General features: G+C 39.4%; 1 long non-coding RNA gene across 1 annotated transcript; it reads left to right on the forward strand.

Annotated features, from left to right (window-relative positions):
• The first annotated feature begins 225 nt into the window (after positions 1-225).
• LOC122562459 (uncharacterized) lies at positions 226-7,671 on the forward strand. Its single transcript, XR_006315310.2, has 3 exons — positions 226-343; positions 5,994-6,149; positions 7,588-7,671. It is a non-coding gene; the product is annotated as an uncharacterized LOC122562459 (long non-coding RNA).
• Positions 7,672-12,244: the final 4,573 nt, after the last annotated feature.

Here is a 12,244-nt window from a genome sequence, read left to right on the forward strand (position 1 = left end):
AGACCACGGCACAGCACACTTTGTAACACAAAAGATGACAGTCAGTGGATCTACTCCAATTATTGAAGCCAAGACATTGTTTAAATGAAAGATGGGCATAATCTCAATCAAAGATCCCTGATACATTTTGTACTTTTAGTCAATGAATGAATTTATTGCCAGCAGTTAAGAGGTTATGTTATCTGCCTGCTTCAGCCCTCATCACCTGATGTGCATCAGTCCTGACTCACCTGTACATTCTGCAGGTGTTGTCTCTGGTGAGAAAGCACTTATCCTCAGGAAACAATGATTCAGAATTCGTCCAGGAGTTAACAGATGAAATTGCTTGTGACAGATGCTTCAGGTAATGTTTCTCTCATTCTTTCTTTACATGCTGAGGGCTTCGTGAGAGTTTCAACATGTTTTTCAATTAATTTGAAATGTGATTCTGCAGGAAGTTTGGAACAATTACCTTCAATTATTCATCAGTTGCAGATCAAGATCCAATATGGGGGGCTAGACCAAGACTTCTAGAATTAGTTGCTCATTGACAACACTTTGAAGGAGAAAGTTCTTTGGTTAGAGCCAATTATCTCCAGAAGGCAGCTTTGCACCAATAATTTCACTGGATAATCAATTCTTCATGAACAAAGAGGTGGGGGTGGGGTGCAAGGGGGAAATTGCTGGTTGAGGGAGTGGGGAAATTAACTTACTAGAAACCATTCATGTGCTGAAAGTTAAAATACATCTTGGAGTCAGATCATGGATATTGTGCTGGCAAGATCCAACTCTGAATTTCTCTTGATCAACCCAATGTTTCTGTGTTGTCGGACTATTTGTTCTCACTTGCTCCATCGCAAGGTGGACCAGAGGCATCGAGTTGGAGGAATCAAGTTTGAACTGGTGTGGTACCTGGTAGCATCAGTGGTGCCTGCATTGGTGAAGTTCTGTGAGGACCTTCAGTGGTGAGGGCGTGGTTGGAATTGGGATGACATTGTAGCAGCAGCACAGCAATGCAGTGAGGGGTCTTGGGCCTTGCCACCAGGCCCTTGCCCCATGGTGGAGCATTTAACAAGAAGGACTATACTGCTGAATGCTTCTGCTTTATTTCTTTATTTTTCTACTTTTATCTTCCATGGTTTGGTTTATTTTTCTGAGTTTTAAGATGGTACCAGAGAGTGGTGACACTATACAGCTGTATTTTGTGACAATAAATAAATCAAATCGAATCAAGGATTGTTTCTAACAATAGCTGAGAGTATTCTGGTGCTGTCGGAAGTGGAAACCTGATTGAATAAATCCAACCACAATGCTGTGAGGAAGATAAGTGTTGAGTTGGGAATTTGGGCATGTTCAATAATCTTGAAGATGAGCAGGGCTTGCAGATGACCAAAATAAAAGGCAGGGATTTAAGATTTTCAGGACGAGGTAATCCTGGTGAGTTTAGAATGGAAGTATAGGCACTAAGGAATGCAACATTTGTACAATCATGGAAGCTTTTTAAATTTTTTTTCATGGGCTGTGGACTTCACTGGCTTGGCAATCATTTGTTGCCCATCTTTAACTGTCCATGAGAATGAGATGGTGAGTTATGTTCTTGAACTGTTGCAATTTGCGAGAACCCAAATTGCTAAACTTTTCTGTAGTTTAGTGTAACTGAGTGGCTTGCTATGTCAGAGCCAACCACATTATTTGAGTTACACATAGACCAGATTTATCTAATGGACAGTCATAAACAAGATCAAGTCGTGACAGTTGCAAATGGTAATTATTATTTGAATTAGCTTTTCATTTCCAATTCATTCACTAAATTGCAATCCCACCAGCTATTGTGGTGTCAGTGAGATTTGAAACCAGGAATTAGCTTAGACCTTGGGATTACTAGGTCAGTGCTATTACCATTATGCCATTATCTCCTCATTCAGTGGCTTTATTTAAAGGTAACCTGATTGAAGGAATAGGAGCTGGGCTTTATGGAAGAAATGTACATGGACAAAATGGTAAGGAAGCTAAAGAGAAGCGTAGGATCAAGTCTAAAGAAAAGGCAACCTCTAAAAATTGGATACAGCATGAAAAGTCCAAAATGGAGGAGGGATTATGATTGTTGGAGACTGTTGATCCAGTAGGGTTGAAGTGCAGAGGTTAGAGTACAGATGGTTTCAATCTAAGTTACACAGAGCTAATCATTTGTGAGAGATGAGGGAGATTGATAAAGGATTTCAGGAGGTAGTTGGAAATGGAGAAAAGCAGCCAACTTTATCTTTGTTCTCCAGGGCTTGGTTGGAATAGTAAACGTTTTTGTGGGAAGAGTGAGGCCTGACAAATATTGATGAGGTCGAGTCACATCTGATGATGGATGGATGGCTAAACCAACTGTGTACCAGAAACAATCAAATCTGCATCCCAGGAATTAAGAATATATAGACAAAACCAAATTGTGGGACTGTTGATTTTCTTACAGATCATTCAACAATTAGTCAAGGATAATTCACACATAAGTCAGGAGGTATTATGCCCTGGTGATTCAGCCAGAAATATGTCCTCTGCCCAGGTCACTGTACTGCAGAAAGCTGCATATCACCAGAAGTGTAGTTTAATTTATGCATACCATATTGTAATTAGATTTGCTTTAGTATTAATACAATATTGTCCCTTTCTGCATGCATTATTCTGCATGTTTGAATTTTAATGGATTTGGGGGTGTTTTGGGGGTGTGGTGGGTGCTTTGAATAGTTTTGCTGCCAAAGGCACTAAAAATTCATAACTCACCATAAGGACAGTGTCACAGAGTTTAATTTACTTTCATTGGAGAAACGTGGAAAGCTGCAGATGATGTCAACATAAACATTAAAATTAAATGCAATTCAAATTGTCGTCATGCAAACAGAAGTCACAATAATCAAAGGTACAAGCTACAGGTGAGACCAGAGATCAGAAGAGACATTCCATCTTCATCAAAACAGCTAAACTTGAGCCAAATCATTCTTTCAAGCAAAGATAGGTGCCTTGATTTGACATCAGATTGGTGACTAAGATGATTACCAACTCCATGAAACATAATTGCTTCTGTGATGTTGGGGAATAATGTTAGGGAGGGGAGGAGTGGACCACAGCCGTATTAAGCAATTGGAATGCGAGGATCATTTCCTTGAGATTCCTTTGTCTAAAGGAAATTTCCATTTGGAGTTTGATTGGGCAGAATGATCTATGGAAAAAAGGAAATCGTTTGATGGCTCAAATAATGACTTAGCATTTTATCAGGGGTTACCAGAGAGGAAGCAACATAGGAGAAAGGTTGGGCCATTCAACAACTCGAAGCAATTTTGACATTTAATTAGGTCACTGTGATCGTCAGTCCATCAAACTCCCTTGGTTCTGTGACCCTTAATAGCCATGCCTAACTATGATCTATCAGTCTCAGATTAGAATGATCAATTGACCTATAATAGCTTTTAGAAGGGGAGAATTCAAGATCAACACCTTAAGATTGTCTCTTCTGATAGACAATCTTAAAATGATCTAATTGCATCATGTTGCAAACAAATCCCCAGGAATCTATCTAGGGAAGTTTCCTTATGAACAGGTGCTGCTGTTGGATTGGGGTGTACAAAGTCAGAAGTCCCATGGCAGCAGATTGTGGTCCAACAGGTTTATTTAAAATCACAAGCTTTCGGAATATAGTGACTTTGTCAGAACGCTTGTGATTTCAACTAAACCTGTTGGACCATAACCTGGTGTCATGTGACTTCTGAAAATAAATCAGCGTAGTAATACCAGTTAATTGTATTTTATCATTGTTACCTATTACGATGCTTCCCAGAGCAGATGAGAGCATTACCTTGGAATTAGAAATATTTTTCATGCGGAGCTTGAAAAGTATTGCATCCCTTCCATTCTTCAAAAAAATTTTAAAAATTCTTACAATGGATTATTCTATAGGTTATGCCATACCTCTACAAATACAATTGAAAGTTCCAAAGGCATCAAGCCTGATGCATCAGAAACACATTGCAGATGGATTCATACAGTAAAATGAGAGAAAGGAAATCTAATTTTCTCGGCCAACTATTAAAAAAAAATGTTGATGCAAGCAGATAAATATTATATGGGTGAGTGTGTTAACGAGTCAGGAAGTTTGATAAACTTTCATATTTCATATAATCAAACTGTGTGATTACATGGTTATTATCAGCACAGACAGCACAGTGTTGGCACTTCCCTTCCTAGTATTGCACTGTAAATAGAAGCAGACTGGCAAAAATGATGCATGAGGTCCCATCCTGTCCATTTCCTGCACTCTTTCCAGGTCCATTATCACTTCTAGCAGTTTGAAAGGATCCAACAGTGTAAGAGTTAAATGCAGTTGTGCCCTTTCTTCTGACTCAGCCTTCAAATTTCAATTTGATAAAAGTTGAATGATTCCAAGATTTAACTGCTTTGCATATTCGTGAGCTTTTTATGAGAACTGCTGCCCCAATTTGTTTCCTCCAATTCGAGTTTATACTGGCCATTCAGAGTTGCACAATGTCAATGTGAACATGCATTTTCCCATAGTGGAGATAAGGGGAAGAAATGGGATGGTTGGATTACTCCCAATGCCAGTCCACATGAGTTGAGTTATTGACTTATTGGTGCTGATTAATCTGGCACCCTACATGTTGACTATGCAGAAAATTATCATCCGGTTGGCAAACTTTAAATGTTATGATTGCAATTTAAAAATATCAAATAGAGGTTTCATGGACACTATTTGCATAGAGATTAAAGAGGAGTATGTATGTTATGTAGGCCACTGTTATCAAGGCCATTGAAATTATGACTATTACAAGGTGTCAGACTCGACAAGTTCAAAGAGTGATGTTTGAGCATGATGTAAAATTGGAAGGATACTCTTTAACTTGCACACAGATTGACATCAGTATTTGGAGTAACAATATATTGAAGATTGCAGCCAGGATTCCCCAAAGTGGCATAATGGTAGCAGGTCAAAGTCTTCCTTCAAATGGGCTGGAAAACTAACATAGTTTAATACATTCATTGGCTGTGAATGCCCAGGAATGAAGTTTGTTTAGCAGGCGTTTGACCCTTTGACCTACTTACTTTCGTTTTTCTTCTTTCTTCTTCATTTGACATTTTCATTTGTAGGTATGGACAATGATTGGTGTGAGTGCTTGATTTGAAAGGGGCAAGATGGGGATAGTGACTGGATCAGAAACAGGAGTTAGGTCCCTTGTAGATTAACAAGTCCCCCCCCCAGAAAAGAGGTAAACCAATTATTGTGTTCAGCATCTAAGGTGAGATCAGGTAATTCAGTACAGGTTAGGGAAGGATGTCGATATTTTCTTGCACTTAGCATTACACCAGAAATGTGTGTTTCATGACATGCGTGGCAGGTGTATCTCTGATGGATTTATACTGACAGATGAGGTGACTGGCTCTGGTGCATGACACACCTATGTGCTACCATCCAAAACGATGACAAACTTGTTGGATATGAAGGAAGAAGGCAATTGCAATTTGTCAGGACCTGTAAGCATCATTAAACTTGCATCTCACCCTCAGGGTGATTGATTCCATCACAGACCAGAAGTATTTTTACATTATGCCCTGTTCTGTATTTCTGAATAAGTTTGTGAGTCTTGTCAGCTGTGTTTTTCCTCTTATTTAAATCCTGTCAAATTAGATCAGGCTCCTCAAATAGAATAAGGTAGAATTTCTGGCTTTGAGTATCACTTGACAGTGACCACAGTCGATGGCAGTTGGTAACATTCACCAGAAGTTAGACAATTGACAGATGGAATATAGCTGGGACACATGATTGCTGGATGTTGAGGTGCACTGGGTTGCGGGGGGCATAGGATAGAGCTTTCCTTCCCTCAAAAGAAAAAGTGGAAGAGAGCATATTTTTTGCCAAGGAGTCAGTTGTGCCATGGAGCTGATCTCCATCATGCTGAAAGAATGGAGATCCCTCTTCAAAGTTTCTTGTTCCAAATTCCACTTCCTTGTTTCTTCAGGATGGCAACTCAAGCATGCCACCTGTTACCACTCCTGGAACTGGCCTGTAGAAGATGCCTCACAGCTCTGTCAATATTTACCTTCTGTACCTTCTACAACTGAGATCAGGAGCTCACCAAGTGAGGAGATGTCAGGTTGGCCCCACATCTCCACAGGTATCAAAATGCGCACACAATGTCAAACCACACAGTTAAGTAAACCCAATCCAGGGGCCAGTAAAAGGGACCCTAAATAAGGGAAAAAATAAGATCTTAATATTGAGCTATGGAATTATCTGAGCACTTTATCTCTACATGACAGGGATGCCCCCTGCTGGCTCACTAGTGAATTAATGGAATCTATTTCCTTTGTGGCTTCACAAGTTGGAGGGAATTCGGTTTTGCACTAAACATGTGGAAAACTGACAATCAGGTTTTAATTCAGAAGACTCCGAGTTCCTAGCTGTGTAAGACAGGATCATGAGGCAGTAGATTAGGCAGTGAGGTTGCTTTCTGTAATAACTCTTGATGTGAGCTGAGGTAAGAATGATTTGGAGATGCTGTTGTTGGACTGGGGTGTACAAAGTTACCTGATGAAGGAACGTCGCTCCGAAAGCTAGTGTGCTTCCAATTAAACCTGTTGGACTATAACCTGGTGTTGTGTGATTTTTAACGAGGTAAGAATGGAGCTGCTTGAGTTAACTGTGGAGCTTCCCGTTCTCAGAGAAGGTTTCTGCTTCCAGAAAATGTATTGACATGTTTTAAAATATGTTAGTCAGGGTTGTTTCCTAGCGGAAAACATTGTGCATGTGTGGTTTCTCCAGTATTCATCTGCTTAAGGTAGCTCGAAAAGACCATGTAGTTAGAATATGAAAGTTTGATTGTCAGATTTTGCTAAATTAATTGATTTCAGCCTTATGTAATGTGGGTACAAGTTGTCTTGTCAGTCCTATGCCAATAAAAGGTTGTGAGGGTATAGTTGCGGGAGGATGGCATTTAAAGAAGGAGAAGGTTGTTGGAAATTTGTCCAATTGCCCATTCCCCATCAGCATCCTGTGGCCTCTACTGGACAATAAGTGAGGATAGGAGGTGATTGACCTGTGAAGACTGCTACAGATGAATAACCACACAATATCTGACTTCTAAACTCCCCCACAAAGAATGATGACTTGGATATAATACTATACAGCTATTAAATGTGGAGTATTTACCTCAGGGACACCTCATGACCTTTGTGAGAGAAGAGGTAAGACAATTCCTGAGTGTGGATCAGAGCTGAGAGGTAGATGTAACGGAAATAGTTTTGCCATGTCACACGTACCCCTTAACATGAACTGAACTGCTAGTAAGGATGACTAGAGAGATATCAAGTTACTTACTAAATGCTTCAGTGGAAGGATGAATGATTTCATTGCTGAAGCATTCTATGTTCTTATCTGTGTGGCAATTACATAAAATATACGTGTTTACACGGGTACCAGTTTGGTGAGGTATATCGTGATCTGTAGATAACACTGTTCAGATATCCAGTTCCAGCACACTGCACATGACTCATCTATGCTCCTAATGTGTTTTAACATTGAAGTACAAATCATTTTACTGTTCTGTTTTTCAGGTGGTCTGTAACCCTTCAGTAGTTCCATGGAAAAAAATATTCAATAAGTGGAAAAAGGGAATCCTGAAATAAAGTGAGAGTTATCACAAAAATGTAGCCTACAATTTATTGCTGATTTCTGGCACCTTTTTCCTCCTTCAATATCGTGTGATTGTACAAAGTTTCTGTTACTCAGCAACATATGGATCACTTATTGAAATGATATAGGTTTATTGTTTATTTAACAGCATAGGGTTACTCACTAGGTGATTGTTTGGACTTGCTGTTTAATCAACAGGGTAAGGGTCATTCAGTGTGTAAATCTCTGAACTTTAGCGTACTGAGTTTGTACAACTTTCATGATTTGGCTTTTTGACATCACTTTTATCTGATCAGTGAATAAATGTGACAACACAATATAAGCGAACATCAGATCCCATAGTCTGTTACTGAAATAGTTTGACTTTTCCAAAAATTGGGCAGGTGTCATGATATAATTTTGTGGTAACAGATTATCAAGGTGAATATTGCAGCTTGCCGTGATTTGTTTTGAACTCACGAATTTCAGGTGAAGCAATGTAAATTTTTTTCATAATGTAAGGACTAGATTTTCAGTTCCCCTTTTGGCTGATAGAAAAATTAACAACATGGTTTTTGTTGTAATTTGAACTGAACTAGACATCAGATCCCCCAGTATTATCCTTTACTAAGTGGTTTATTGCTGACTATCCATAGTTCTGGGCTATCACTTTTTTCACTGACTGCTTCAGAATGGCTCCCTAATTCCTACAGGCTGGGTTGATAAATATATTTCAGGAGGAAAAAATGATCAGTTCAAAATGGATTCTATCATCTGCCTTTAAAACTCGATGGAAACTGCCAATCAAACTAAACACGCAAGCTGTTCATCTTTGAATTGAATGGGCGGACTTTCTTTCAGATATCTGAACAGACACAACCTCTGTATTCTGCATTCTTGTGAATGCAAATAGGCTGGTTTATTTTTCTATCGGTGAATCTGCTTCTTAACCCCATATGTCCTGGGAAAGGAAGAATGAAGGCAAATTTGTGAAGCATCACCAACAACATTACAGCAGGTGTTTAAACACAATTAGGATGAATAATCTGCCTGTTAGATTATTGAGATAAAATAACAGTCTGGATAAGGGCTACAATTAAAAAGAATTGGAATTAAAATTTGTGCAACAAAACCTGCAGAGCCTGTGGGGCAAGTCAGTCACAATACAAATTTGTGTTTGCTCCTTCATCAGACTAAAATGGCTGTCAGTCTGATCTAAGCAGTCACTTCCAATCAGTTATATTTCTGGTTATATCAGCTATATATATAAATATATAAGGAAAGTAGGCCTATGTTATTGTCCTAAAAGTAGAAATCATTGAATTAATTTAAAAGGTGTCAAAATCTTTTAAAAAGTAATTGATTTTGATGAGCTTTCAGCTAATTCATTGTTCATTGCATCTTTATCTTACAAATATAACATTCCTGCAAAGGTACACAATGACTTGATTATTTGAAATCAAGTGGACTATTTGCAACTGTCTAAAGCCAATTCATAGCTTTTAATGAGTTTATCTGCTACCTTTACTGCACTTTCCAAAAGGCAGAAGAAAGTCAAAGCTAAAGCATCTCTAAAAAGACTAAAATAAATCCAAAGATTAAGTGGAAGAAACCTTGCTAGACAGAAACTTTGTGCATAGCTAGGCTGATGTGCAGGAGAAAACTGTTTTGTAGGATGACGGTCCACTTTCTGGGGCCTCAGCTATGAATGAGGATACTAGAAATGGTGATAAATGAAGTTGGAAAGTAAACAGCTTCAGAAACTAGTACACGTGGACACAATGAATCCCCTTCCCAGCCAATGACTGGAGGATGATCAGGACCCTGCTTGATAATGTATGGGTAGTTTTTCCAAATCCTCAAACTCCTAAATGATGTGTGATTGGTGGGGAGATGTGAGGAGATGGGAGAATTAAGTTTTCCAATGTTGAGGAAATAAAACGTTTGCTTCTGCAATAAAATTTTGAAACAAGAAACTTGCTAATGAGCAGTGAGAGCTTAACTAGATGCACTGATACTTTACCTTGCCTCATTTAAATGCAGTTTCCCATTCTCCCACACACTATCGAAACTAGTGCTGGATCTTGTGTTTTGTTGAGCTGAGTACGAGTTGCATTGAGTTTTTTGGAGGGTTTGTGGACAGTGAGACCTAACGGGTTCTGTCATGTAACTTATTACATATGCCACGTTAATCACCAAGCACATCCGCGTGGCATCATTCATGTCCGATTGCAGCCCCACTCACCCTGCACTGTTCCTACAGCAACTTGGTACTCAGCAGGTATGTACTGAAAGATTGGCACTTCCTGTGTCTTTTTGAAAGGTGACTGTGCAACTGGACTAGCAATCTGGCATTGCCCCTCACTGGCGACATAATGGCACAGCAGCAATGTGTGCCAGCGACAAGCTGTATTGCAGGAATTTATCAAGAATCCTTCGACAGTGTCTTCCAAACTCATGACCCACCATTTCGAAGGACAAGGGCAGCAGATACATGGGAACTGTAGTGATATGTTATGAGTTCCCTGATTGGAGCTGTTAATCTGGTCCAATCAGGGATCCCTGGCTGACATAAAAAGTTTAGGTGTAAAGGGTACTGACACTGTGTTGCTAACTCTGTATGAGTCAGTACTATAGTCAAGAACTGTTCATGTGTGAATAAAGGGTGATTAATGAGGGAATATCAGCGTCTGTGGAGTTATTTCCAGGAATGCAACCACCTGCAAACTCCCCTCCAAGCCGGTCATCAGCCTGACTTGGAAATATATCGCCTTACTTCATTATTGCTGGGTCAAAATCCTGGAACACCCTCCCCAACAATATTGTTGCGGTCCCTGCAGCCAGTGAACTGCAACGATTCAAGAAGGCAGCTCACCATTACCTTCTCAAGGGCACCAATGCATGACTAATGAATAGTGCCAGCCAACCTCACCTACATCCTGTGAATGAATAAAAAAAATGCTACATCCTGTCTTAACACTCTCTAAGTCAATGCCACTCTGTCCACAATACCCACTGGACCCCAGCAGCCTTGTTCTAAGTAGCTGGAGGACAATTTTTGGGAAAGAAAGTTTTCAGGAAGAATAAGTTTCATTTGACAATGATAGTGATTAAAAGTCTAGCTCAGCCTGGAGAAAGCTCTAAGGGAAGCATCTAAATTGGTTAGGACAGTGGATACTGTAGCTTATAATGTTGTTCTACTTGGTTGAAACTGGGTAGCTGATAGTACTGGTGATAATTTAATGAATGTCAAATGCTAGGGTTTAAAATTGTTTGTTTCAGCTGAGATATGTATAGAATTCCGGATCAATGGAAATATTAGAAAGAAAAAGCTGGAGTTACGACAGAAGTTTCCACTGGGAATTCATAGCCCAATATTATCCCTAAAATCTGGCTTGATAACAGTGACCGGTAAAGAAATTAATTTAGGCCCAGTTTGAGCTTGATACAAGTGCCCTACCCACTCCGCTGAGAAGCTTGTGGATAACCTAAATTTGGGCCTCAGGCTTTACTGAGACATTTCCACAGCCAGTTTAAGTGTTTTAGGTGAGAGGAATGACAGAAACTTTGCCTCACCCCTGGCAAATCATAGAAGGGAACTAATAGATGGGAAATTGAATATGGACTGGCAATGGCTCTCAGGCAATCTATGTGCTCAGGGGTAGTACTTTTTGTTTTAAGGCAGCTGATTGCTTGGTGGAACTTGCACTTTGAACACCCAAGCAGAGCAGGTTGTCAAGCATTGAACACCATATATCTGTGATATATAACCATTTGAAACACCCAGTGGTTTTAAGAGATGGGTTTGTTTAATGAAATTTAAGTTCACCCCTCAGCAACCTGACTGAGCTTTTACAGATAGGGACCAGAATGGTAAAACAAAAGAATTCAATTGATTTTATGATTAAGGTCTTCCAAAACATGTGGGAAAGCATTGGGAATAGATTTCTATTGAAAACTGTTAGATTACAAAGGGTTGGGAAATGGATGAGATATGGCCCTTTCGGGGATTCACAGGATATTGAATGAGTGGGACATTTTTCCGTTACAGGGATGAAGTCGTTGGTTAACTATGATAACATGGAATTGTGGACTACTGACATCTCCTGGAGTTTTCTTAATTACCTTATCAAGTTAGAGAGAAATATCTCAGTTGTTTCTGGATTGGTTTCAGCTTCTGTTTTCCCTGTTTCCTTGCTCCTCCCAGGAGATAGCATTGCTGGATGAATGGTCAATGACAAGGTGGGGCTTGCTTGAAGAACCTAATTGTCTGTTTTGACCTTTTTTGTTTGTCCATTTTTAGCAGGCTCAATGCTGAATTAGAGGACGTGACTAAGAATGTGAAATTTTTTTATGCTGTTCAATATTTGATTTTGATAAATGGAGGGTGGAAGACTCATCACTTGCTAAAATCATCATTAGTTGCCTGTTGTTTCAAACACCTTCTTTCTCCATTTCTCTTTAGATATGGATATGATGGAAACTTCTGCCTGATTTCTTCCTTCATTTTGAATTAGATAGTTCTTTAAACGTCTTCAGTTCTGTAAAGGACATTGCTGGGGATGATTTGTGAGTTAAGAAGCATTCTCCCTCGATATC

This window comes from Chiloscyllium plagiosum, unplaced genomic scaffold (genome assembly GCF_037043375.1).
Source record: "Chiloscyllium plagiosum isolate Xiang-an unplaced genomic scaffold, Cpla_swu_hap1 HiC_scaffold_24, whole genome shotgun sequence".
In the NCBI taxonomy this organism is placed as follows: domain Eukaryota; kingdom Metazoa; phylum Chordata; class Chondrichthyes; order Orectolobiformes; family Hemiscylliidae; genus Chiloscyllium; species Chiloscyllium plagiosum.